The 27368-nt window shown below is 44.9% G+C and overlaps 1 protein-coding gene across 6 annotated transcripts in view; it reads left to right on the top strand.

Moving 5' to 3' along the window:
* The window catches only part of CUL1 (cullin 1), an 88497-nt gene that overhangs the window by 5755 nt on the left and 55374 nt on the right, over positions 1 to 27368 (top strand). The window contains exon 2 of one of the 6 annotated variants that reach the window (XM_086395099.1): positions 20847 to 21246. The exons of the other annotated variants lie outside the window; for them this stretch is intronic. The gene's annotated coding sequence lies outside the window, so the exon portion shown is untranslated. The remainder of the gene's footprint in view (positions 1 to 20846; positions 21247 to 27368) is intronic. 6 annotated transcript variants of the gene reach the window in all.

The following is a 27368-nucleotide window of genomic DNA, read 5'->3' as shown; positions in this document are numbered from 1 at the left end:
TCCAGCTTTTACCCAGGTGCTCTGATTTATATGAAGGTAGAAGAGAAGAAGGAAGCAAGGTAGAAATGCTCTCAAGATTGATACCTTCCTATTGATAATTAGCACAGAATTCATTATGCAGAACTGGGTTGCCTACCAAGAATGAGCTTATTCTTCTTAGTGTTTTAGTAACTGGGGGACGTTAAAGGAGAGTGATTGGATACTTGCGGGACAAGGTGAACAGCTCTGGACTTTGGGACTATCGTTAAGTGGGGTGAGATGTGACTCACTGGCCTTATAAAACCATTGAAGACTATTTAAATCTAGTAAGCTGTGATTTTTTTTAAAAAGGCCTATGGCAGAGAATACTTTGAAAAACAGATTGTATGAAATGTGTGCTTAGAATGTGTGTGTGTGTACTGCTGAAAATATTTAAAGTAATAAAAATGGTTGTGATTTTAGGATGGAGAACTTGTGTGCTATTAAAGTGTCCCCCCCAACCCAGATTTTTAAGGACCAAAAGATAATGCAATTGATCTCAGGATGGAGCAGTCCTCTCAGCATATAACCCCAAAAGCAGGAACTGTGAAGGAAGTCTCCATTGATTACTTGAGAATAATTAAACTTCTGTATGTTAAAATGCCACAAACAAAATTAAAAAGCAAATGACAAAACGGAAAGAAGTAGTGTACCTTTCAGGTAAATTAGCTTTCTTTACAAAAAAAAGACGGCTTATAGAGCTAAGATAAAGATACCCCTTCCACCTCCTTCGCCACTATGGGGGGAAATGAGCAAACTGTTAATTTTTTTTTAAAGAAGGCTCAAGAAACAAAAATTCGGCTTTACTAGTAGTACTCATGGGAAAGCAAATCAGTGAGATACTGTTTGTTTTAAATTTTGGCATAGATTGAAAAATAAGCCACTTCTGGTGAGGATATGAAGAAATGAGTTCATCCAGTCATCGCCTGAAAAAGAATAATTTTTCTGCAAGAACCATGTAAATGTGTGTGTGTGTGTGTGTGTGTGCACTTTGAAATATAAATATCTAATCTACTTTTAGGGATTCAGTCTAAGAAAATAAAAAAATGATGGGTTAATGTTGTGCCACGGGTGCACTATTTAATGCCTTCCTATTGAACATTTGTTTTCACGTTTTGCTGTTAAGGGTTATGATCTCAGCATTTTTAGATAAATCTTTGCATTTCTGTAATTCTGTTTTCAGTGAGACCAAAACATGCTATAGAACAAAATATGTAATGTCTAAAATTTTCTTTTTTTAGTGTGTATGTACTTTTTTTAATAAGCCAAAGTGTTTATAGTGATTATCTCTGAGTAGTGGAATTATGGGTTATTTTTAGTTTATTCTTTTGGCTTATATTTTTCTACAGTGCACATGTATTTATAATGCAGTGGATTAGCTTATGAAGACAAAAGACAATAGAAGCAGTGATGTTTCTGCTCACTCACTCAGTGCTGGGTCACTTGGGTTTCTGCTTTCCTTGCAGCAGGTCCCTTGCAGGTGTGTTGATGCGAAGGGTTAAGGGTGAGATATCTGACCGTTGGTTCTCCCTGCAGGGCTCATCTTCCCATCCTCCCATCTTCGTCCTTCAGTGTCTCTGGATCCCGTCATACTCCACACCCTCGTTTTGGAATTTTGTTGAGTTGTAACTGGATTATGTACTAACAAATTTCTTCAGTGTGGAAGTGTGACCTTCCTATCCTTTTTTTGTAGACTTCACAACTCCTAGCCGTAGTAGATGGATGTTGAAAGCTACTGTCATCATGCCTAAGAAGGTGCATTTGCTACAGATTAGAAAAAACAAATTCTCTTGACACACTTTATGCCATGGCTTGGAATATTAAAACGTTATTAGTGATTAAGAAATGTATTCTGAATGACACAAACTAGGAATGCTGTTGGCTGCCTGAGAGAACAGGTGCACAGAAATGTGTCCCCGAGTAGCTAACATAGTTAAGCGTGCTGAGGAAGCATCTGAAAGTCAGGACGTGGGGGAGAGGCCAGAGAGCCCGGAGGCCCTCCTGCAGGAGGCAGGGAGGCCTGCTCTAGACGGACTGGAGGGAAAGGTTTGAGGTGGGGCTGAGGCTGAGAAACCAGGGAACGCAGTTCAGCCCCGAGTGGCGTCCCAGACATGAAGGCTGGAAGCGCTTTACCACACTTTGGGAACTGGCGGGCTTCGGTTTGGGGGAGGGTAGGGAAGAAAAAAGCCAGAGATTAGTTTCTTCTGAGTGCACCACTCCTGTCTAGCGGATCATCTTGCAATGCAGTAATAACCACCATTCCTCAGCACGTACAATGTGCCAGAGACTGGGGCTGGACCCCTCTGGCAGCTTTGAAACTGCTCCCCGCTCCCTACCCTCCCCCCCCCACACACACACAGTTTTCTGCTTTTTTGCTGGTAGACACCTCATTATGGACATAAGTCTTTCACTTCCCAAGGTAAAGGTAGCCTTGGCCACTCGATGTAGGAATGGTTTGCTAGTTGGTCATGGTTCAGAAGGTAAAGAATCTTGTCTGCAATGCAGGAGACCCAGGTTTGATCCCTGGGTCGGGAAGATCCTCGGGATAAAGGAACAGGTACCCACTCCAGTATTCTTGCCTGGAGAATCCCATGGGCAGAGGAGCCTGGCGGGCTACAGTCCATGGGGTCGCAAAGAGTCAGACACGACTGAGTGACTCACTTTACCTACATCAGATAGAGGCTCCCGAAACCAGAGGGTAAGGACTGCCTCCCCACAGGGGACCCAAATGCTGGAGAGGGCGTGGCCTGGTGCGCGGTTTCACAGGAGTCACTCCTCAGTGGCCCCCTTGCAGGTGTCCGTGTGTCGGTGCCTCTGGCTCGGGCAGGGGGCTGTGTTGTGTTTGTGAACATCTGCGATTTAACCGGACATTTATGGTGAAGCCTATCGTGCATGTATCACTTGATACTTTGAAGCATTGTTCAGTCCCTGCTTTTATAATAAAGCAAGTCAGCTTTACCACTCCCTGCATTTTCTGTCATTTATTTTAGAGCAGTGTTTGCCCATCTATGTTCTGTGACATGTAAGATATTGATGGAAGCGAAGTGTCTGTGCACTTCAGTCGTGTCCAACTCTTTTGCAACCCCGTGGACGGTAGCCCACCAGGCTCCTTTGTCCATGGGATTCTCCAGGCAAGAATACTGGAGTGGGTTGCCGTGCCCTCCTCCAGGGGGTCTTCCCGACCCAAGGATCGAACCTGTGTCTCCTATATTGGCAGGCAGGTTCTTTATGACCAGTGCCACCTGGAAGGCCTATAGAAGGGAAGATGTGTGAGTAAATGCATTTAGGAAATGATAGGTTGGATACTGAGGGGCTTTTAATATGCTAATGAACATTGCTGGCCTTATAGAGAGACATCTATTTTATAGGAAATACATATCTTACAGGGTCTGTGTACGTATATAAGGTGGTGGTGGTGGTGGTATTCAGTTACCCAGTTGTGTCCAATTCTTTGCGACCCCACGGATTGCAGCACGCCAGGCCTCCCTGTCCCTCACCATCTCCCAGAGTTTCCCAAAGTTCATGTTCATTGCATCGGTGATGTTGTCCAGCCATCTCATCCCCTGACTCCCTCTTCTCCTTCTGCCCTCAATCTTTCCCAGCATCAGGGACTTTTCCAATGAGTCAGCTGTTTGCATCAGATGACCAAAGTACTGGTGCTTCAGCTTCAGCATCAGTCCTTCCAGTGAATAGTCAGGGTTCATCTCCCTTAAGATTGCCTGGTTTCATCTCCTTGCTGTCCAGGGGACTTTCAGGAGTCTTCTCCAGCACCACAGTTCAGAGGCTCAATTCTTTGGTGTTCTGCCTTCTTCACGGTCCAGCTCTCACAATACCACTGGGAAGACCATAGTCTTGACTGTACAGACCTTTGTACCCTTGATTTATTAATAGCATCTGAGGGAAGAAAACCCTACTACCATGGTAAAGAATACGTTTTGCTTTGTAGAGACATACCGATTTTAGAATCAAATGTGAGAAATGACATGCCTTGCCGTGGAGGGGAGGCCAGGTGTGGAGTAAATGCTGTGTTTGCCTCTTTGCTCTCAGGCAGAGCGTTGAGCATCTTAAAACACTATAGAGTTCTCAGGAATGGGGTTGGGAACGTGGAGAGCAGGATCCTCCCAAGTCCAGAGTTAGACGTGTACTTGTCTAGAAATGGTTTCTGCCTCACTTTATTCCTTGTCTAAATATAAACCCGAAGTGCTATTATAGGAAGCGTCTAAAAAAATCTTTTTTTAAGCGCATGGACCAGCATTAATTTGTCCTCGCTACTGAGGACCAACAGCAGAGCCTCAGCTCGTGTCGTTCACAGTTTCTTGGAGGTGACGTACGTTGAAAGTCCTTTTTAAACCTGGAAAATTCTGGTTTGTAGCATTAACTACAAAGATGTTTCAGAACTTTTTAAAGTTTATAAACTGCTGGAGTTTTCAAAGCACGCCAGTCCATTGAAACACAGACTGGCTTCTCCTAGGTCAGCTTCCCTGACACTTAGACGGGTTCCTTTGCGTTTCTCGCTCGGTGGTTCCCAGGGTGAGAATGGGAAGCTGAACCAGGTGTGTTTTTCAGAGCGCTTTTGGCCCCTTTAGGAAGGGCTGTAACACGCAATGTTCTCCAAGCTTCTGGACCGGGATCACATTGTTTTTTCTTGAATCATCTTGGTCTTCGCTTGTTAGATTGTCTTTGAGGAGATGGCTCTTTGGCTGGCTTCTCTGATCTGGTTCGCTTTGCTGTGGGGTTTTTCAGGTATGTTCTGGCTGGAGCAGTTCTGACCTTTTTCGAGGGTAGCTGGTTGCCTCCTGGCTGAGCCCACCGCACCCCCCAGCCTGCCCCCCAGCCTGCAGGGTGTCCCTGTGGCCCTCCCCACCCTCACAGCCTCCCTAGGCCACATTCAGCTTCTCAGTTTACAGCGTTGTCTCTGAGAATGTTCTATATTAAGTGACTGCCGAGTCTTATTAGTTCTCCCTTCAACATACTCTGTCCTCAGCTCTGCCTTGTTTGGGTCTGTCCCCAGCCTTCCTTGCCCGTGTTCAGGATTTGTCATGACTCTCCAACTACAGGGTCTGTCCCCAGCAGAAGTTGGCGTCACCGTGACCGGCTGGAGTAGGCTCTGCACTCCCATCCTCACCAGCCCTTCTCCACTCGTCCATCTCACAGCCTGAAAATCCCCAAAGTCAGGTGTGTGCCCGGTGCTGATCTGCGGCTCTTCTCACTTGAAAGTGGCTGGTGTGGGGGCTGGCTCTTAATCTTGTCCTGGTTCTTCACACCTTCTACCCATGAAACAATGCGATTTCATTAGGGCAAACCAATTTGGAGAAGTTCTGTTAATTTTGAGATTTAATCTATAATAAATTACAAATGAGAAATGTCCTTTTGATAGGCTGACTTGTGGGAAATGTCTGTGATTAAAAAATTCACAGGTTATAATCAACAAACTGTCTGAAAGTATGGATGTGGTGTAAGGTGAAACATCCACGTTGCTTTTTATGGTAGATTTATAGGTGAGTGAGTGTGTGTCTAGGACAGGGGATTCCCTTCATAGTTTAAAATAGTTGAAAGCACATTCAGATGACTCCTTGGCAGCAGTGAATCTAACTGTAGTTCTACATTAAAAAGAGGGTCGTCCCCCCCAAATGCAGAGGAAGATTTGTGTGTTTTATTAACAGTCTGGTAGAGACTAAGGGTGTCTTTCTCCATAGTTCATTGCATTTGTACTTTGCAGTAAGATATGTATTTGCAAAGTTTTTGTGTCATTTTGTGAAGCTCGTGTCCTCTAAAGTTCCCTTTCTTATATATGTGAGTACTTGGTAAACTGGAGGAAACCTGCACTTTGTGATTTTGATGTTCTTTTAAAAAGATACTTTATTTTCAACTGGGAACATGATTTGATGGTTTTAAAAATAAGCTATTTGAAGTATAAGCTTGAAAACTTTGCTTGAGAAAATATACGATCACTCAGTCGTTTCAGACTCTTTGTGACCTCTTGAACTGCAGCACACCAGGCCTCCCTGTCCATCACCAACTCCTGGAGTTTACTCAGACTCATGTCCATTAAGTTGGTGATGCCATCCAACCATCTCATCCTCTGTCGTCCCCATCTCCTCCCACCTTCAATTGTTCCCAGCATCAGGGTCTTTTCCAATGGGTCAGTTCTTCTCATCAGGTGGCCAAAGTATTGGAGTTTCAGCTTCAACATCAGTCCTTCCAGTGAATATTCAGGACTGATTCTTTAGGATTGACTGGTTGGATCTCCTTGCAGTCCACCAGACTCTCAAGAGTCTTCTCTAACACTGCAGTAAATTAATGTGAAGTCATGAATTTTGATAGACATTTCTCTGAGGTTTCCCCTGCTAAACTTGAGCTTGACTGTAGAGAGAACAGTACCGCCCCCATCACAGGTAGTAGAGATCAATACCAATCTCAATATGTAGGATGTTCTTTATTCTTACTGTAGAAGTGAAAGGAGCTGCTTTTTCTCTTCTGTCCCTAAAACAGTAACCTGAAAAAATGCCAGTACTTCTACAGTGACCATAAAAACAAGTTAGTGCACATTATGAAAGAAATTCACTACAAGTTTTTGCAACTTAAACATATGACTAGTATCAGTTCATCTAAAAACAAACACAAGTAAAAAAATGCCAGAAGCTTCAGTCAGTTTCAGAATCGTTTTCTTAGGTGAAGCTGTTACAGGTTTTACCAAATTTTTACCTTTGTTACAGACATGGCCGGATTGTTTTGAGTCAGATTGGGGAGCAGGATTTTTTTTAAATCCCCCTCCTGCCACAAAAAAAGGAAAAAGCCTTTATTGAAGGTTATCAAATGGCATGTGTTCAGGAACCCAGAAGACTTACTCAGATAATTGAGAGACTGAATTTAATCTGTTTGTCCTTGATAGGTGCAAAGCCCAGGTTTAAATACAGCACTTTAGTGTGTTATGTATCTCTTCTTATCCTTTGCCGGGTATTTATAAATCTCTGACTACTTGATGTTGTCATAGCTGGAAAGAACATTTTCAACAGGACACATTATCATCAAGTCAGGCTCAGACAGTAAAGAATCTTTCTGCAGTGCCGGACACCCATGTTGGATCCCTAGGTTGGGAAGATCCCCTGGAGAAGGGCATGGCAACCCACTCCAGTATTCTTGCCCGCAGAATCCCATGGACAGAGGAGCCTGCTGGGCTACAGTCCGTGGGGTCACACAGAGTTGAACAGGACTGGGCAGCTTTGATTGCACATGTGTACGGAGTGGGGTAGGGTTCAGACCCCTCGGAGCAGTGGGTGCCTCGGGCTCTTTACCACCCTGGGTGGCCAGAGCGCTGTCCAGGCACCTGAAGACAGCGCCAGCAGATCTCTCAGACCTCAGGAAGGTGAAGGAATGGGTAAACTATTCAGAACAAATCAAATGTGGAAGCTCCAAATCAGATTGAGTGTAGAGGAGGGACTGTGTATTCTTTTTGAACCAATTTGTAGTGAAGTGGGAAATGTCTTGAAAATTCACTTAGCTAGAGGGAGCTGCTGGTCATGAGTTTTGAACTTAAAGTTAATGTATTTGGAGTAGGGGAAAGAAAAGGAATGAAAAGGCTTGAAACACCTGGATTAGCTGAATGATCTTGTTCACTTAGTGACGTGATAACTTTCAAAATCTGCTGACTCAGCAGATGGTATTTCAGGGCCCAGCGCTGGCCAAGTACGGGGCAGAGCGTGCGCCACGTGGGGAAATCTGGCCATTAGTGGAACAGGATTGTGAGACCTGAGCTTTGAAATGTTTCATGGAGACGAAAGTGACCGTCTGCGTGGTAGCATCCTTTACTGAGGAGGAGAGACCTGTGTCGTCTGGTCGTGACATGCCATGCTGCCTCGCCGGCCGAAGGCATCTAGACTTCACTCTCGGTGGCCTGCAGCTGTCCCCCGTGCCGCCAGCACCCTGACTGTCTCAGCGGTGAAGGCAACCTGCTGTGTTTCTGCCTGCGTTGGCCCGGGTCCCAACGATACTGTGGCACCAGGACGGCAGGGGGTGGCCGGGGTGCAGACTCTGTGGACCCCTCCCAGCAGCAGTTCACCCACCAGCTCGGGGAGGAAACATTTTGCCAGCTACTGTTTTTAAAGCTTTTTTTTTTTTTTAAGTGCATTTGGTGGTGGAATCAGAGAACCAGCTGAATTTTAAGAATGAATGAGATTTCAAAGAAAAGCTGAACTTTGAGCAGCTGCCTCTGGCTGGATCCCCGGGTCGGTCAGAACTCGAGGCTCCCTGTCTTCTGATGGTGGGTCCGCTTTGGTGGGAATTTGGGGAGGTACCCCTGGTGTTCTGTTGTCCAAGAGTATCGTGCAGTTTGCCGGCAACATCACTTCATTTTGACTTAAAAAATAAGCACTCTAAGTTTGATATTTCCCCCTGAGTTTTTTGTTGTTTTATTTAAATACTGTGTTAGGGGTTTCAAAGACAGATAACCTTTGTTGTTCAGTCACTAAGTCATGTCCAGCTCTTTGCGACCCCACAGATGCAGCACACCAGGCTTCCCTGTCCTTCACTGTCTCCCAGAGTTTGCTGAAACTCAAGCCCATTGAGTCGATGATGCCATCCAACCGTCTCATCCTGTTACCCGCTTCTCCTCCTACTCTCAGTCTTTCCCAGCATCAGGATCTTTTCCAGTGTTGAAGTTGAAGTGTTAACGTGGAAAGTAGCAGATGCTTACCGTGTCTGGTACCCTTAACAGTTTCTTTGCATAACTCATCTATGCCTCACAACAGCCTTGTGAGATAGGTAGTGTAATCATTGCAGGTCATTATAGGCATTATAAGTTAAGGAATCTGCCCAAGCTCATATAGATTGTAAGTTACAGAGCCAGAAATGTCCCCTCAGACATCCACGTGCACTTCTGTGTTAACTCTCTCAGAGAGTCTTGTCACCGTGTGCCTTTTGAATTGTTTCTATAGTAAGAAATACATTTTGTAGGTTAACTCTATATATACACAGACATAATTGAATTAAAGATGGCTCTGAGTAATCCTTGTTATGTTCTATGAGCTCTTTTTTCTCTTTTTTGAAAAGTTCCAGTTACCATTGACTAAGCTGGTTTCATAAGCAGAGAGATTACTTTGCCAACAAAGATCTGTCTAGTCAAGGCTATGGTTTTTCCAGTGGTCATGTACGGATGTGAGAGTTGGACTATAAAGAATGTTGAGCGCAGAAGTGATGCTTTTGAACTGTGGTGTTGGAGAAGACTCTTGAGAGTTCCTTGGACTGCAAGGAGATCCAACCAGTCCATCCTAAAGGAGATCGGTCCTGGGTGTTCTTTGGAAGGAATGATGCTAAAGCTGAAACTCCAATACTTTGGCCACCTCATGCAAAGAGTTGACTGATTGGAGAAGACTCTGATGCTGGGAGGGACTGGGGGTGGGAAGAGAAGGGGACGACAGAGGATGAGATGGCTGGATGGCATCACTGACTCGATGGACGTGAGTCTGAGTGAACTCCGGGAGTTGGTGATGGACAGAGAGGCCTGGCGTGCTGCGATTCATGGGGTCGCAAAGAGTCGGACATGACTGAGCCACTGAACTGAACTGAACTGAACCGAACTGAAGCTGGGTTCGTGGCCTACATGTTAATGGATTGCAGTCCTCAGTTTGAAAAACGTGCATGGTGTAGATAATCATTATCAAATGTAATAATTTTTCCCCCTTGTTTTAAAGTGAATGAAAATGCTTGAAATTGAAATACATGCAAGCAGCAAGCTAGATTAATTCAGCAAGCTGAATTAATATGCCTGTGAAAGCATTGTGCTGAAACGGAGAGCTGAAACTTGGTCCTTAACAGTTAAAACTAGTTTACGTGGACAAACAAGTCAGTCTGTATAGTCAGTTCAGTTCAGTCGCTCAGTTGTGTCCGACTCTTTGACCCCATGGACTGTAGCACGCCGGGCTGCTGTCTGTATAGTACCTGTTGAGTATCAAGTGGTTTGGTCATCTTCAGGTTTCCTGAAGCAGTGATGCCAGGCATGCTTGTGTCAGTCCACTGGGCCACATAGTCATTAGAGTAGGAAGAGTATATATACTGACTGAATTAAGAATCAACTTGAACTTTAACAATACTTAAGGCTTTGAGTGCTTTTGTGTGGATTTTTAGAATTTAAAAAGACCTATTAATTATTCAAGTACCAAAAGTAAAAATTGTATCTTAATTCCTATGATGTTCATAGGACAAAATTCCATACTTAATGACATCCAAAATTCCTCATAGTTATAAAATTGTGTGTGTTCTGGGGACTGAGTTGAATTAGCGTATTTCTTTATTTGTAGAATTAAAAGGGCAATGATCTCAAGGGCACGGTAGCTGTATTTCCTCATTTAGTGTAAGTTTGAGGGCCTAGTAATTTCAAAGCTTCTACTAGTTTTTAGAAAGTAGGAGATCTCATAGAACAAACCCATGGAGCTTTAAATATGTTTGCTCACATCCTACCCCAGAATGGTGGGTCCTGGGCTCTGTTCTTCACTTCCCGTCCCATCAGTTTTATCGTTTTAATTGCCTATTTGAGTAATTTCCCTTAAATATTATACATAATGTAAATGGTGTGCCTCTCCTCACCCCCGTTTTTCTCAGTACTGTTACTGTGCTGGTAGAAAATGAAGTGACATGTAATTAACATGCTCTAGCGTACCTCTCTGTAGTTCTGTATGCTGAAGGGCTGGGCGGGTTTGGAGGCTTTTTAAAGCATCATCAGGGATTTAGATGAGTCCTGTGAATATCTGGAGTCGCCATGCACCCAGTATTTCTGGAGCACCTCCACTGTGCCAGGGCACTCTGTTTGGTGCCGAGGATTCAGCTGTGAATTAGACCCCTGCTTTTGAGCCACAGAGCAGAGCCCATGATCAGTATTACTTTTATTAAATCTGAAGGTTCTGGGTGAGATATTTTGTTTACAAAGAAGAACTTCAGTTATTGATATATTTTCCATTTTTACAGTAACAGGTATAAATGTAAAATCCAGTTATTAACATATTCATTATTCAGATAGCAATAATTAGCAAAATAGACTGATTTTCAGTTAAGAAAAATGAGCAAATATAGTATTTAATATTCAGCATTAGCTTTCTGTTTATCAGGTTTTCTAGGTTATAAAATGCAAGTTATTTTATGAGCAAAACCTAAAGATCAAAAGTGAGCCTCTACTTTCATTTTTTTGATTTTTTTTTTTTAAGACTTGTTTCTTTTTTAAAGCAGTTGTAGGTTCCCAGCAAAACTAAGAGGAAGGTGTAGAGATTTCCTGTATCCCTCCTGCCCCCACATACACAGACTCCCCCATTTTCAGCATCCCCCACCAGAGTGGTATATTTGTTACAAGCAAATCAGCATTAACACATAGTCACCCAAAGTCCATAGTTTACATTAGGATTCACTCTTGGTGGTGTGGACCAGTGTATAACAACATTATTCATCATTACAGTAGCATACAGAATAGTTACATTGCCCTAAAAATCCTCTGTGCTTTGCATATTTACCTCCTTGCCCCTCCGCTAAGTTCCTGGCAACTACTGTCGACTTCCTGTGATGTGTGCTTTAGTCCCTCAGTCCTGTCTGATTTTTGCCAACCCATGGACTACAGCCCACCAGGCTCCTCTGTCCATGGGATTTCCCAGGCATAAATACTGGATTACCATTTCCTTTTCCAGGGGATCTTCCTGACCCAGGGATCGAACCCACCTTTTCTGTGTTTGGGCAGATTCTTTACCACTGAGCCACCTGGGCAACTTCTTACTGTCTCCTTAGTTTTGCCTTTTCCAGAATGTTGTACAGTTGGAGTCACACAATACATATAGTCTATGTAGCCTTCTCAGAATGGCTTCTCTCACTTAGTCATGTGCCTTTAAGGGTCCTCCATGTCTTCTCATGGCTTGATGGCTCATTTCTGTTTAGTGCTAAATAATATTCCATGGTCTGGAGGGACCACAGTTTATTTATTTATCCGCTGACCCCCTGAGGGACATCTTGCTTGCTTACAGGTTTTGACAACTATGAAAAAAGGCACTGTAAACATCTGTGTGAGGGTTTTCATTGGACATTAGTTTTCACCTCCTTTAGGTAAATAGCAGCACAATTAATTGCTGAAATGTACACTCAGAGCGTGTTTAGTTTTGTCGGAAACCCACGGTGCCTTCTAAAGTGGCCACACCATATTGTTTTCCCACCAGCATGAAGGAGTTCCTGCTGCTTTTCTCTCTCACCAGCATTTGGTGTTTGTCATTGTTCCAAATGTTGGCCATTCTGGTAGGTGTGTGGGCATCCCATGTGGCACTAGTGAAAAAGAATGCGCCTGCAATGCAGGAGACATCAGGGACTCAGGGTGGATCCCTGGGTCGGGAAGATCCCCTGGAGAGGAGAATGGCACCCACTCCAGCATTCTTGCCTAGAGAATCCCATGGGCAGAGGAGCCTGGCAGGCTGCAGTCCATGGGGTCACAAAGAGGCAGACACGACTGAGGCGACTGAGCATGCAGTAGGTGTGTAGGGGTGTCTCAGTATTTTAATTTGCGTTTTCCTGATGATGATATTATGTGGAGCAGCTTCTCATATGGTTATTTACGATCTGTATTTCTCCTCTAGTGAAGCCTTTGGCCCATTTTTTAATCAAATGGTTTTCTTACTGAGTCCTAAGAATTTTTTGTGTATTTTGGTTAACAGTTGTTTCTCAGATGTGTCTATTGCCAGTGTTCTGTCCCAGCCTGTGGCTTGTCTTCTCATTCTCTTGACAGTGTCTTTCTCAGAGCAGATGTTTTTCATTTCAGTGAAGTGCAGCTGGTCAGTGATTTCTTTCGTGGACCCAGCCTTTGATTTTGTGTCTAAAAGGCCACACCTTTACCCAGGCTCATCTAGGGTTTCTCCCTTGTGATCTTCTAGGAACTTTATAGTTTTGCTCTGCTTTTATTTTTCAGGAGGGCTTTGCAAATATTACACGAAAAATGTTCAACATACCAAAAGTGTCCTTGCGTTTAACGGGTTTTAATCATTTTTCTGACTAAGATCAGATGAGTCAGATGGGTTTTTAATGATCATCTCCTACTATGGTTATTTTTTAAGAAGGAAGGAAGATCATCATCAATTGGGGAGTTCCTACTAGGTACCAGGCATAGAAGTAGGCCTTTTTACTTACAATGTCTTATTTAAAAACTCTGAGAAGCTGGCATTTGGATCTTTAACTTCAATTGAGAATTGAATTAGCGAAGGAACCAAGTGTTCCCCTTCTAAGTGAGTCTGACTAGTCGTGCTCCTTGGTTTTGGAGTCTCAGGAAGGATTTGTCTCCTTGGAAAGAAAGCTGAGCAACGAAGAATTGCTGCTTTTGAACTGTGGTGTTGGAGAAGACTCTTGAGAAGTCCCTTGGACTGCAAGGAGATTCAACCAGTCCTAAAGGAAATCAGTCCTCAATATTCATTGGAAGGACTGATGCTGAAGCTGAAACCCCAATACTTTGGCCACCTGGGAAGAACTGACTCATTGGAAAAGACCCTGATGCTGGGAAAGAGCAGGCGGGAGAAGGGGATGACAGGGGATGACAGAGGATGAGATGGTTGGATGGCATCACCAGTTGATTGATGAGCAGAAATGATACTGGCAATAACTGTCCTGGAGTAAGAAGAATATCTGTGGTTTCCTGGTGGCAAAGTCAGAGGTGGTCCCAGAACCCCTGTGGTCCACTGCCTCGCCCCTAACTGGGGGAGTGAGCTAGGCTCAGTCAAAGTTACAAGGATGCTGTGTGTGTGGGACCAGCCATCATTCAGTGCTCCCAGCCTCTCTGGGCGGGCTTCAGGTTGATTTCCAGTCTTCTGTGGTGACTAAACTTGAGTGTACAACTTCTTGTCACTTGTGGCCACTTTATCTTGGGATAGGTTGCTAGAAGTGAGATGGCTGGGTGGATGGGTCAATGCACCGGCGGCGTTTTCGGATACAGCCGATTACTGCCTACAGAGTGAACACCTCCACCAGCAACAGTTCAGTCGTTTTGACTTTTGTCATGAAGTGTCTGTCGGATTCCGGAATCCAGAGGTACGTTTTTGGAGATCTGAAAGTCCAAGTCTGAGAGACTCTTATCCTGGGTGTTTTCGCTGGCGCCACCCCTTCCGCTCCATGTGCTCCGTGTGTCTTTAAGTTAATTTCACCGTGCTGAGGTCTCCTTTCATCCCAGCTTCACCGGGCTATTGGCCGAATGTCTCTAACATCACATCCCTGCTCCGGAACCTTGCAGGACTCTGTTGCCCACTCAGAATAAAGGCCTCGTGTCCTCTTACTACAGACGCCCCCTCCTCTCTCCAAAGCTCTAGCCCGAGCCCCCCAAAACTCAACCTCCTGCCCTTTGCTTTTCTGCCTCTCGCTCTTCTCGGGCAAAACCCCTCAGATCCCACCTGAGAAGCGTTCAAAGCGCAGACTTTGTAGAGCCTTCTTGGGCATTGTAGTCTGGAGTGACTTCTTCCAGACCCTCCACACAGTAAAACGTCTCTGCCTAGTGACAACTCTGCAGGTACTTCAGCTGTCTTTTAAATATTTTATGTTGCAGGAAAATTTGAGCCCCTCTATTGGTAACATATTAGATGGCAGTTCTTAAAGCTTTCTTTCCAGTGGAACACCCAGTAATACTGCTTTTCATGCTAAGGCTCCCGCATATCCAGAACCTGGTCATTTTGTAAAGATCCATTCCTTGCTGTGAGTGACCCGAATTTGATCCAGAACAATTTGTAGCTAGCATGCTTTAAAGCTGTCTTTTTTTCCGTAACAGTTTTATTGAGGTATAATTCACATACCATAACATTCACTTGTTTTAAATGTATAATTCAGTAATTTTTAGTAAAATTAGAGTTGCGCAGCCATCACTACAATCCAGTTTTAGAACATTTCCTTTGCCCCAAAGGATCCCTTTGGGGTGAGGCCTGCCTCCTCTCACTCCCCACTCCCCCCACTGGATCCCCCAACTCTCCGCCCCCATCAAGCAGGAGTCCACTTCCTGCCTCTCTAGTTTACCGGTTCTGTACATTTCATGATAAATGGAATCATGTAACATGTGGTCTTTTTCTTCTGGTTTTCACTTCAGTTCAGTTCAGTTCAGTTGCTCAGTCGTGTCCAACTCTTTGCGACCCCATGAATCCCAGCACGCCAGGCCTCCCTATCCATCACCAACTCCCGGAGTTCACTCAGACTCACGTCCATCGAGTCAGTGATGCCATCCAGCCATCTCATCCTCTGTCGTCCCCTTCTCCTGCCCCCAGTCCCTCCCAGCATCAGAGTCTTTTCCAAGGAGTCAACTCTTCACATGAGGTGGCCAAAGTATTGGAGTTTCAGCTTTAGCATCATTCCTTCCAAAGAAATCCCAGGGCTGATCTCCTTCAGAATGGACTGGTTGGATCTCCTTGCAGTCCAAGGGACTCTCAAGAGTCTTCTCCAACATCACAGTTCAAAAGCATCAATTCTTCGGCACTCAGCCTTCTTCACAGTCCAACTCTCACATGCATACATGACCAAAGGAAAAACCATAGCCTTGACTAGACGAACCTTTGTTGGCAAAGTAATGTCTCTGCTTTTGAATATGCTATCTAGGTTGGACATAACCTTCCTCCCAAGGAGTAAGCATCTTTTAATTTCATGGCTGCAGTCACCATCTGCAGTGATTTTGGAGCCCCAAAAAATAAAGTCTGCCACTGTTTCCACTGTTTCCCCATCTGTGTTTGAGGTTCATCCATGCTGTGGCATGTATCTGTACTTCATTTTTTATTGCCTTAGTGTTTTCTTTTGTATGAGTAAGGATGTCTTGCTTATCCATTCACCTGTTGGTGGGCATTTGGGTTCTTCCACTTTTTGGCTTTTATATGTAATGTGTGCTGTGAACATCCATGTACAGGTCTTTGGATGGACATACATCTTCTTTTTTAGCGGGGGGTAGATCCCTAATAGTGGAATTGATGGGTCATGTGGTAGGTAAAGAATCCGCCTGCAATGCAGAAGTCACAGGAGATGGGGGTTCGCTCCCTGGGTCCGGAAGATCCCCTGGAGGGGAGGGCATAACAACACACTCTAGTATTCTTGCTTGGAGAATACCATGGACAGAGGAACCTGGTGGGCTACAGTCCATAGGGTCACAAAGAGTCAGACATGACTATAGTGACTTAGCACAGTGGTAAATTTGTGTTAACTGAACGTAGTCTTTAAATGGCCCAAATGTTTAATTACTAGCTTTGAGTAAAGACATAAACAAGACTGTTTGAGCACTTATGATTCAGGCCTTGGGAACTTGACTCTGAAGTGATTGAGAAAAAGCAGAACCCATTTCCCATCTGTGTGTGTATTTAGATTCTCTTTCTAAGCATAGATTTAATGGTTTTGAATGACTAAGTGGAGGCAAAACTCAGCTAATGTTCCTAGAAAGACATCTATTAGGATATTAATTGGAATTTTTTATGCTTTTGTCAACTGTAATTGTTTGAACTTTATTGTAGTTAAGCCCTTAGTTCTATATAGAAATGAAATAATACACATTTACATTTTATAAGTAAGTATACAAATTTCAATAATGGAGGTCAGGTAGTAAATGCCTTTCCTGGTGATGTACAGATAGAACCCTAAGAATTGAACGTACAAATTGTTGGTCTACGTTTATAAGATATTAACCCTTGTTCTAGTATCATTAAGAATACTTTGATTTAAAAAGTGAAACATTTAAATAATTCATATTCAAATACTAATAAGTGAATATACAAACAAATAAGGATATAACTATGAATAAACGTCCAGTTCATGAATTGGCCAGATCTTCCTTGACCTATTGGTTTGCAGTCCTTTGGGCCCGTTATCACACACTGACATCTTGAAGCTTTCACTTGTGTTTTTGCATGGTTCCTGTGAAGCCATGTTGTAATCTCAAATTAGAGAGTACATCCTAGCAGCACACTTCTTAAGGAAGTGGGATAGGAAATCTCCACCTTCCTCAGAAAACAGCATGGAGGGGTGAGTGATGGAAAGAACACGGCTTTGGAATCCAAATATTTGTGTATGAATCCTTGCCACTTGTCACCAGAGTGGTTTTGGGCAAATTATCGAACATCTCCAAGCCTGGGTGGGGCTTCCCTGGTGGCTCAGTGGTAAAAGAATCCACCTGCGATGCAGGAGACACAGGTTTGATCCCTGAGTCAAGAAGATCCCTTGGAGGGGGGAAATAGCAACCTGCTCCAGTATTCTTGCCTGGAAAATCCCATGGACAGAGGAGCCTGGTGGGCTACAGTCCATGGGGTTGCAAAGAGCTGGACACGAGTAACTGCACGCGCGCACACACACACACAAGCCTGAGTGTCCTCATTTGTAGGAAATAGTACTATGCAGAGAATATGGTTATTGTAAGGATTCGGTGAAGGGAAAGTATTACAACCCCTAGTGGCACAGGGTCTAGCAGTGAGGCCTGCAGAGAATACTGGGTCCTTTCTTTACACTGCGAGACCAGGGAAGAGACCAACGTTAGTGGCCCAGGTGAGAGATAATAATGACTGCCAGACTCTTAATGAGTTGCTGGGGGGTATCATGAGAGGTGGGTGATTTCAAGAGAGGAGGAGGGAGTTGATGGAAGGAACTGACTTTACATCAGGGGTGAGAACAGGAGAAACCAGAGCTGACCTCTTATCGAGATGGGGGATACAGAGGAAGGCTTAGTTGGAACGTGGGCCAGTCAAGAGGCTAAGCAGTGGCCCTTAATTTAAGGTGCGGGTGGAGGGTTTGGGGAGGGAGGGATGGTATATGTGCATGGAGATGGGTCTGCAGCTAGCAGCGGGTGCTTTCGTCACCTCCAGGATTTTGAACTGGACCGAGCCTTCCGTTCACCACGGTAAAGAAAGGTGGAGAGGGAGGTGTTTCGTTTCATTCACATGAGCTTGTGGCCTCTGGAAGGTCCAGGAAAGGAGAGAAGGAGGGAGAGTTGGGTCAGGAGCAGATTGGCGTGGCTGGTACACAGAGGGTCCACAGCCAATGGACCAGGAGAGGAGGGGAGCGCCAACCCGCGTGCTGCCGATGGCTCGTCTGACTCCTGAATTATCAGAGTGTAGAAGTCTAGTAAAATCCTGCCCAGAACTATGCAAAGTTTACAGCCTGAAGGCTCCGCCTTACCTTATCCCAGCTATGCACATCAAACCCAGGTTTCAGATGTTCAGTTCAGTTTAGTTGCTCAGTCATGTCCGACTCTTGCGACCCCATGGACTGCACCACACCAGGCCTCCCTGTCCATCACCAACTCCTGGAGTTTACTCAAACTCATGTCCATCACGTCAGTAATGCCATCCAACCATCTCATCCTCTGTCGTCCCCTTCTCCCGCCTTCAATCTTTCCCAGCATCAGGGTCTTTTTCCAGTGAGTCAGTTGTTCGTATCAGGTGGCCAGAGTATTGAAGTTTCAGCTTCAGCATCGGTCCTTCCAGTGAACATTCAGGACTGATGTCCTTTAGGATTGACTTGGTTGGATCTCCATACAGTCCAAGGGACTCTCAAGAGTCTTCTCAACACCACAGTTCAGATGTTGCGTTCATTTAAATCATTAATGGAATTTAAGAATTTCTCAGGTGGTGAGTTTACCAGTCTCAGTTCTAAGTGGCACCGAGATTGCTTGGTATGCACCAACCAGATCATGATCAAATGGCACAGTATTTCCAGAGATATAAGTGAGAAGGTACTGTGTTTTGGTCCCATCCCCTCCCACATCCGTGTCCTGAACTTGACCACCTCCCTGCCAGGCTCCATCCTTTAGCTTCTCTTTTTCTACCACATATGTTGTGTAAAAAGCTGGAATCAGGATTGCTGAAAGAAGTATCAATAACCTCACATATGCAGATGACCCCACCCTTATGGCAGAAAGCAAGGAGGAACTAAAGAGCCTCTTGATGGAGGTGAAAGAAGAGAGTGAAAAATCTAGCTTAAAAGTCAACATTTAAAAAACTAAGATCATGGGATCTAGTCCCTTCCATTCATGGCAGTTTGATGGGGAAAAAATGGACACAGTGACAGGCTTCATTTTCTTGGGCTCCAAGGTCACTGAGGATGGTGACTGCAGCCATGGAATTAAAAGACACTTGCTCCTCGGAAGAAAAGCTATGACCAACCTAGACAGCATGTTAAAAAGCAGAGACATTACTTTGCAAACAAAGGTCTGTATAGTTAAAGCTATGGTTTTTCCAGTAGTCATGTATGGATGTGAGAGTTGGACCATAAAGAAATCTGAGTGCCAAAGAACTGATGCTTTCAAACTGTGGTGTTGATGAAGACTCTTGAGAGTCCCCTAGACTGCAAGGATATCCAACCAGTCAGTCCTAAAGGAAATCAGTCCAGAATATTCATTGGAAGGACTGATGATGAAGTCTCCAATACTTTGGCCACCTGATGCAAAGAACTTAGTTGTTGGGTTTTTTTTTTTTCCCTGCAATATTTTTAAGGTAAATCCCAACCATCCTTTCATTTCACCCACAAGAGTATTAATCTGGTGAGGCTTGGGGGTTTTGTTTGTTTTTAAACAGGAGCCAGTAAACCCTGAGGCCGGTGCTTTACACAGCTCCGAGCCAATGTTCCAGGCTATCAGTGAAGCCCGGACCTTCTCTTCTGTGTTCTGTGTGTTTTTACTCTTAAATATAAAATGGTATCATTTCACATGTATTCCCCTGTCGCTTCCCCCCTGGACTCTTTCTGAAATTCATCGTGTTGGAAGAAGTGGCCAAAATTGACAAGGTTGTGTGTGGTGTGCTGTGTGACTTTCCGACAGCTCATATGTGACTTCTCTTTTTGGTGAACTTTCATGTATTTCCTGGTGTGCACAGGCAAACGTTCTCCTCAGTGTAAATCATTGTTTTACCATGTTTCATTTCTTAAGTGCCATACTGCAGGTAGAAGCCGGGGACTGTGCATACTTTTAACCAATTGTTAGAAAATAAGTAATTTTACTGAGTAATACTCAGGATCATTTCAAGTTTTCATCAGATTTAAAATGTTCCCTGTGTACGAGACAGCAAAAGAGACACAGATGTATAGAACAGTCTTATGGACTCTGTGGGAGAGGGAGAGGGTGGGAAGATTTGGGAGAATGGCATTGAAACGTAAAATATCATGTATGAAACGAGATGCCAGTCCAGGTTCGATGCAGGATACTGGATGCTTGGGGCTAGTGCACTGGGATGACCCAGAGGGATGGTATGGGGAGGGAGGAGGGAGGAGGGTTCAGGATGGGGAACACATGTATACCTGTGGTGGATTCATTTTGATATTTGGCAAAACTAATACAATTATGTAAAGTTTAAAAATAAAATTAAATTAAAAAAATGTTCTTAAACTAGAAAAGCCAAATTTAGCCTTGTTTTTTTTAACAGTGAATTTTAACTATATTTTCATTAACTCTAATAATGACTTTTTAAAAGATACTGTAACAGCTTAAATCCATGCTTTTGTTTTGATTTTTTTGTACATTTTTCAAAAGCAGTCACCTTACTGTGGACACAGTTGTGGTCTTTCTGAAAAACCCTGTGTCGTGTATTCCTGTTACAACTGATCTGAATTATTTTTGCTTTGTTTATTGAACACTGTTCTACATTGGCCTGTGCAGAAGCATCTGCTAAATGTATTTGGTCTTAATTTACGGGAACAGAGGCAGCTACTAGGACCACCTTAATGGACAAAAGTGGTATCTGGATTTTTTTTTAAAAATATTTGAGTTGAAACTGAGCAGGGGACACAATTCTTTTATTACTTTAAATTTTGTGGGCTCCGCCCCTAGAGTAGAAATGTAGGTTCATTAAGGTCTGAATTGATGTTCCTGTCTGTTTTGTGCTTAGGGCTGGTCGGGCAGGGGAGTAAGGTGTTCGGAGAAGTCAGGCAGCCCGGCTGGTGAGACGTGGTGAGGAACGCGTGGCCATCTCCAGTTCAGGGGCCCCGGCCGGCGGCGTAAAGTGGAAACACCCCTGAAAGCACAGAGGAACCCCCGGTGCCCTCCATCGATGACGCCCCGCCCCACCCACAGCCGCGCCGCCCGTCCCCAGGCACCCAGCTCCCAGCCCCCGCCCGCCCTCCTCTCCCCGCCTCAGTTCTTCGTGGAACCTTCTGGAATCCTATTTCTGGAAACTCCTCGGACGCCTCTCCAGTTTTGGGCCCCCTCGCTCCTCAGAGGCTGCGGCTCCGAAAGCCGCGCTGTGGCTGTTGCGGGACCCCTACGTCCCTCCCCGGGCTCCCTGGAAGGTGCGCCGGATCTGGGTGCCTTCCGCCCCGGTACGGGGTACGGGCTACGGGCTCCGGGCTCCCCCGGCTCCCAGCCGGGTGCTGCCTGCCTGGCTGCCCCGCGGCGGCGCCTCCCTCTCCACGCCCAGCGCCCTTCCCGGTGATGCAGCCTCTGCGGTGCCGCCGCCTCTGCGGTGCCGCCGCCTGTCGTCCAGCCCTTCCCGGGCCTGAGCACCCAGACGCCGCCCTTCAGCAGTCCCTGACCCCCGCCCTCCCAGTGAGGACTTTCCCAGCGGGCTTTCCCTGCTCTGCGTCCCGGGCAGCCTCTTAACGCCTTCAGGGCCGGAATGCCTAGAGAGAGTCTGCGTTTATTTTTAAGTCTTGATGGGCGTGTATTTGCTTTGCAGCCTTGTGTCTCTGCTGTGTGGTGCAGTGCCCGCAGCTTTACGTCTACACACACACCCCCTCTCCTGGGGTTTCCTTCCCGCTCGGGTCACCACAGAGCGCTGAGGAGAGCCCCCTGTGCCTTTCAGCAGGCTCTCATCAGCTCTCTTTTCTGCACGGTCGTGTCTGTCAGTCCCCATCCCCCAGCCCATCCCGCTCCTGCCTTCCCAAACCAGTGAGGCTATTTCGTTGAGTGAGTGAGGTTTATCTCATTATTAAGTGAAAAAAGTTGTAGAACGATGTGTGGTTGATCCCAAGAAAGTTAGGTCTCTGTAGGGATCAGCACAGATTTACCTTTTCTTTTTTAAAAAAATGTTGTGTTGTTTCTTGAAACATCAGTGTTTTCTTGAAAATCCAACCCTGAGATGTGTTCAGGGGAAAATATGCTCTGGCCAAGTCAGTTTGAGTGGGAGATGTTTTATACTGTTTTTCTGACAGGAATTCATAAGACACGTTCACTTACTAAGGCCTCTGAACTCTTGGAGCAAGCAAAATATTTAGCTTCAGTAAAGCTAGCATTTCCCCAGATTGGCTGGATGATCTGTTCAGTTGACGTTCCAGTTAGTGTCTGCAGACATCTGTCATACGTGCTCTGTTAAGAAAGCCCTTTCCTTACTAATGAAACTCTGAGTTACTAATATCAAAGAGAATATAGTTTTTAGGATTCTTGGAGGTCGTTTGGTTAGTTCATGCCTGTATTCAACAAAAGAATCTTATGCACCATTAATCTTGAGAAATAGACTGTTTGATTAGCTCCCAGTTTGAAGTGTTAAAACACTTGTTTTAATACTGATTCCGATGGCTTTCGTATCCCTTTGGAGCAAGTCTCTTTCATGAGGCAAGTCCTTGAATATCCAACCTCCCTGCTCCTCTTAGACATCTTTGTTTTGACTCTTGGGTTCTGCTCCCTTATCTTACTTGGTTGGGGGAGGGGAGGGTGATGTGAGCAGTGCTGTGACTGGTCCGGGCTTCTGAGCCCAGGGCTGGGGTGGGACAGGACAGCAGGCTCTGCCCACAGGTTCCCGCCCTGGGTTGGTTGCATTTTGTGCCTTGGTTTCCTGTGCATCCACTGAAAGCAGCCAGTCTGCAGTTTCTCTGTCTGAAAACTTGAGCGTTCCTCCTGGATATTCATGACCGCGATCAGAAACCCTGTGATGCCAAGGAGTTAATGTAACAGACTGCTTTTGCCCGACTTTCTAAGTATATATTAGGTTTAGTTTTGTTTTTTGTTTTTAGTATCTCCTGGCATTTTGGACATCCCTAAGTTTCATGGCTGTGGGATGTGAATTATTAGGAAAGTATTTTTATCCCTTACCCCAAAACCATTTCAGCCTCTGACTTTTCATAAGGTCCGCCTGAGGTTATTGATAGTTCTTGAGGGCCTGGTTATGGGATGGAAGGCAGGTGGTTTGTAAAGTGGTTTTATTCCTGAAAATTCCACACTGACAGATAAGCCAGTCTTTTATGGGCACCTATGTTATTGTATTTATTATTCCAAACAGTTCACTATCAAACATTGAGGGATGCATCCAGTCAGTTCAGTTCCTTCGCTCAGTCGTGTCCAACTCTTTGTGACCCCATGGACTGCAGCACACCAGGCTTCCCTGTCCATCACCAACTCCTGGAGTTTGTTCAAACTCATGTCCATAGAGTCGGTGATGCTATCCAACCATCTCATCCTCTGTCATCCCCTTCTCCCGCCTTCAATCTTTCCCAGCATTAGGGTCTTTTCAAATGAGTCAGTTCTTCGAATCACATGGCCAAAGTATTGGAGTTTGAGCTTCAGCATCAGTCCTTCCAATGAATATTCAGGAGGAATACATAAGCAGATGAAATCCAAACACAGCTCCCCACCCCCACCCCAAGGTGGGAACTCCATCACCAGAGCATCCCCTATCCATTCAGGCCCCACCCACGTGCCCCTTCAGGGAGGGGCTGGACTCCCAGAGGCCCTCCAGCTGTAAGGTCCTCCCTGACCTCCCCACCCAGCGCACTTGCGGGGACTGAGCCCCCAGGAGCGGAAGCACAGACTGTGCTGCCCTGTGTGCCAGTCCAGGCAGCGCTGGACGCCTCCCGGGCGGGGGCCACCTCACGGTTCAGCCCCTCTCTGCCCAGGCCTGCATCCTCCCCTGCCCCTCACAGATGTCATCCCGAAGAAGCATTTACCACCAAACTCTGTCCAGGCATTTGCTCCAGAGAGCCCAGCCTGAGACCAGCAGGTCAGCTGCTGTTAGCACATGGCCTGATTTTTAAGATATTTCTCTGATGTTCTTACTTTTAATGTTTCCTTTTAGATGTAGTTTTAGCTTTCTCTATTGTAGGATAAGTGATAAATGTTAAATATTATAAATGGGAGACTCTCTGGGGGTTATTAAAAATAGAAGATGAGGTTGCTGCTGCTGCTAAGTCGCTTCAGTTGTGTCTGACTGTGCGACCCAAGAGACGGCAGCCCAACAGGCTCCTCTGTCCCTGGGATTCTCCAGGCAAGAATATTGGAGTGGGTTGCCATTTCCTTCTCCAATGCATGACAGTGAAAAGTGAAAGTGAAGCCGCTCAGTCATGTCCGACTCTTCGCGACCCCATGGACTGCAGCCCACCAGGCTCCTCCGTCCATGGGATTTTCCAGGCAAGAGTACTGGAGTAGGGTGCCATTGAAGATGAGGTTAGCCTCTTTCAACTTCTCAATTAAGTCAGTAATGACATGTGAATTTTTGTGAACTGTGTAGATTTTGGATACTCAGTGAGGACAACCAGAAAATGGGAATGACTCATTTGAAAGGGAAAACAGTAAAGCACCTAAAAGCAGAAGTAAGATAGTTGGCTGAATTTTCACCACATGAGCCAAGACTTGGCTGTGGCACCAGATTCCCACGCGTAGAACTAGACAGAAAATGTGTGTAATAAAGTAGACTTGATATTTTAACATGAGAGATTGTGTTTGATCTTGGAATACCGGTTACTCTGATACAGTAAGACTCATAACTGGAATCAGATGTACAATAGAAAGAGCGAGCACATTTGGGTGCTGATGTTGAATGGGGACAATGAGGTTGTGGGGAAAAATAAAATCACTGACCATTTTATTCAGTGTACCTTATTAACCTTGCCCCTGGGGTGGAAGTGAGGTGGGATGATAAGTGCCTTGTTATTTTTGTTGAGTCTCTCAGTCATGTCCAACTGTTTGCAACCCCATGGACTGCAGCGCACCAGGCTTCCCTGTCTTTCACTACCTCCAAAAGTTTGCTCAAACTCAGGTCCATTAAGTTGGTGATGCCATGCAACCATCTCATGCTCTGTCACCCCTTTCTCCTCTACCCTCAATCTTTTCCGGTATCCGGGTCTTTTCCAATGAGTCAGCTCTTCACATCAGGTAGCCAAAGTATTGGAGCTTTAGCGTTAGTCCTTCCAATGTATGTTCACGGTTGATTTCCTTTAGGATTGACTGGTTGGATCTCCTTGCAGTCCAGGGGACTCTCAAGAGTCTTCTCCAACACCACAGTTCAAAAGCATCAATTCTTTGGTGCTCAGCTTTCCTTATGGTCCAACTCTCACATCCATACGTGACTACTGGAAAAACCATAGCTTTGACTACAGGGACCTTTGTTGGCAACGTAATGTCTCTGCTTTTTAATATGCTATCTAGGTTGGTCATAGCTTTCCTTCCAAGAAGTGTCTTTTAATTTAATGGCTGTAGTCACTGTCCACAGTGATTTTGGAGCCCAAGAAAATAAAGTCTGTCACTATTTCAGTTGTTTCCCACCGCCGCCCCCCCGCCCCCCTCGTCTGTTTGCCATGAAGGGTTGAGACCAGATGCCATGATCTTAGTTTTCTGAAAGTTGAATTTTAAGCCAGCTTTTTCATTCTCCTCTTTCACTTCATCAATAGGCTTTTTAGTTCCTCTTCACTTTCTGCCATAAGAATGGTGTCACCTGCACCTGCATATCTGAGGTTATTGATATTTCTCCCAGCAATCTTGATTCCAGCTTGAGCTTCATCCAGCCCAGCGTTTCTCGTGATGTACTCTGCACATAAGTTAAATAAGCAGGGTGACAGTAGACAGCCTTGATGTACTCCTTTCTTTCCCAATTTTGAACCCGTCCGTTGTTCCGTGTCTGGTTCTAAGTGTTGCTTCTTGACCTGCATACAGGTTTCTCAGGAGGCAGGTAAGGTGGTCTGGTATCCCCATCTCTTGAAGAATTTTCCACAGTTTGTTGTGATCCACACAGTTAAAGGCTTTAGTGTAGTCAGTGAAGTAGATGTTTTTCTGGACTTTCCTTGCTTTTTCTATAGTCCAGTGAATGTTGGCAATTTGATCTCTGATTCCTCTGCCTTTTCGAAATCTAGCTTGTACATCTGGAAGTTCTTGGTTCACATACTGTTGAAGCCTACTTTGAAGGATTTTGAGTATTACCTTGCTAGCATGTGAAATGAGTGCAATTGTGTGGTAGTTTGAACATTCTTTGGCACTGTCCTTCTTTGGGATTGAAATGAAAACTGACCTTTTGCTGGCATATTGAGTGCAACACTTTTAACAGCATCATCTTTTAGGATTTGAAATAGCTCAGCTGAAATTCCATTAACTCCACTAGCTTTATTTGTAGTAATACTTCCTAAGGGCCTCTTGACTTCACACTCCAGGATGTCTGGCTCTAGGTGAGTGATCACACCATCGTGGTTATCTGGGTCATTAAGACCATTTTTGTGCAATTTTTCTGTGTATTTTTTTTTTTTTGGCTGCTCTGGGTTCTAGTTGCGGCATGTGGGATCTAGTTCCCTGGCCAGAGATTGAACCTAGGCCCCCTGCTTTCAGAGCTCAGAGTCTTAGCTACTGAATCACCAGAGGAGTCTACTCTTCTGTGTATTCTTGCCACCTCTTCCTAATATCATCTGCTTCTCTCAGGTCCGTACCGTTTCTGTCCTTTATTGTACCCATCTTTGTATGAAATGTTCCCTTGGTAGCTCTGATTTTCTTGACAAGATCTCTAGTCTTCCCCATTCTATTGTTTTCCTCTATTTCTTTGCATTGTTCACTTAAGGTTTTCTTACCTCTCCTTGTTGTTCTTTGGAACTCTGCATTCAGATGGGTAGGTCTTTCCTTTTGTCATTTGCCTTTCTCTTCTTTTCTCAGCTGTTTGTAAGGCCTCCCCAGACAACCATTTTGCATTTTTGCTTTTCTTTTTCTTGGGGATGCTCTTGATCACTGCTTCCTGTACAATGTCACAAACCTCCGTCCATAGTTCTTCAGGCACTCTGTCTATCAGATCTAATCCCTTGAATTTCCACTGTATAACCATAAGGGATTTGATTTAGGTCATACCTGAATGGTCTAGTGGTTTTCCCTACTTTCGTCAATCTAAGTCTGAATTTTGCAATAAGGAGTTCATGATCTGAGCCACAGTCAGCTCTTGGTCTCATTTTTGCTGACTGTATAGAGCTTCTCCATCTTCAGCTGCAAAGTATATAACCAGTCTGATATCGGTGTTGACCATCTGGTGATGTCCATGAGTAGAGTTGTCTTTTGTGTTTTTGGAAGAGGGTGTTTGATAGGACCAGTGTGTTCTCTTGGCAAAACTTAACCTTGCTAGCTAGCATGTGACATCTTGTGCACACCAAGACCCAGTGGAGGAGAAATTCAGCTGTTTTGGGGAAGGGATGAGAATTTCCAGAAAGTGGGCCACTACCCACTTTTTGCCCTTTTA

The sequence above is a fragment of the Bos grunniens genome, chromosome 4, assembly GCF_055505025.1.
Source record: "Bos grunniens cultivar Pamir isolate PY7600 chromosome 4, Bosgru_T2T1.0, whole genome shotgun sequence".
Lineage (NCBI taxonomy): Eukaryota > Metazoa > Chordata > Mammalia > Artiodactyla > Bovidae > Bos > Bos grunniens.
Note: the sequence above shows the minus strand (reverse complement) of the source record. Positions and strands in the feature narration are given on the sequence as shown.